The sequence below is a fragment of the Bidens hawaiensis genome, unplaced genomic scaffold, assembly GCF_021521415.1.
Source record: "Bidens hawaiensis isolate Kalapana, Puna unplaced genomic scaffold, B.hawaiensis_p1.1 tig00025580_1, whole genome shotgun sequence".
Taxonomy (NCBI): Eukaryota; Viridiplantae; Streptophyta; class Magnoliopsida; order Asterales; family Asteraceae; genus Bidens; species Bidens hawaiensis.
In genome coordinates this window covers 64,150-65,534 of record NW_027494088.1, presented here as the reverse complement: position 1 = coordinate 65,534, position 1,385 = coordinate 64,150, and positions in this window count along the sequence as shown.

Here is a 1,385-nt window from a genome sequence, read left to right as displayed (position 1 = left end):
TGATAAGATTATTCAGTTCAAGCTTTGAAGAAGCTTAAAAAGAAGGATTTTTAAAGAAAAGTTTCAAGTAGTTATTCTTGCTAAAAATTATGTCATTTGCCCAGTTGGAAGGACATACACTTGTGTATGTTTGGTCCTAAAATCTCTACAGATTCAAAGGATAGCCATTGACATTTAAAACTGAATGCATTTGGGGCAATTATGACTTGTTTCTTATTCCTTCACTTAAAACTATGTCAATAGCTCTAACTTTGAAAGGACATTTATTCACATGTATGTTTGGTCCTGTTGATAAATTGTGATCAAACATGATAGCCATTTACCTGCCAATGAAGAGAAATTGGGGTGATTGAATATTAAACTGAATTTAATATGGGAAATGATAGTACATTGACTACTTAGCCAATCATATGGATTTAATAGGCTAAAAAGACCTTAGTATAGTCATTAACATGTATGGTTGCTTTCCCATGATGATGTAAAAACTAAAGTGATATAAACATAATGAATATGTTAATCTTTAAGTGGAGATACATAGTTGTCCTTGCATGTCTCAAGATAAATCTCTCCAAATGATAGGCAGAAAAGTGATTACCCAGTCATACACAAGCCTGTTGTTATTTGGTCAAACAAAAATGAAACATCTTTAAATATGACAAAGAACACGTGTTAGAAAATTTTGATAAAATATCAAAAACAAGGGGAAGAATGAATAAATCAACCACAAGTTGATAAGTGTTTTAAATATTTTATCAAACAAGAGGGTTACAACAAGAACTACAAAGATGTTGACAAAATCTGTCTCATCTTGAATGAAAGGCCTGTTATCTAACAGTAAGTCCAACGTTCAACCTCTATATATGTTTGAAAATCAAAAATACAAAAAGATCCAATAAGTTCTGTCATATAAAAAAATAATTTTTTGACCAAATACAGGAGGTTGGAGTCAAATTGGGGTGATCTGGGGAAAGCCAAATAAGCTTTGAGAAGAGATATGAGGCATCATAGCATAGTGTTGACCATTAATGCATTATGCTACTAAATGAACCTTAATCATATCACCAAAGAGATGAAATTCATGCTATGTTAATACCTGCTGTTAACCTATCTATGTTGTCATAATAATGCTGAGAATGAAGTATTGAGAAAGCTACTTAGTCAATATGATCCCATTCTTGAGATCTTTTCAGAAAATGGAACAACCTGTTTTGAAGAGAATTACAACTGAAATTTGATCTCTAAATGCACCATTTTCTCTTAAACTATGATCTTTAATGAAAATATATTTTGACAAGTGGTTTGAGTCAAAAAGTGTTGCATTTTGCCTTTAATAGGTTGAATATGTAAGTTCGGGTAAGGTTTGATGTTTTATAACCTTTCCGGGC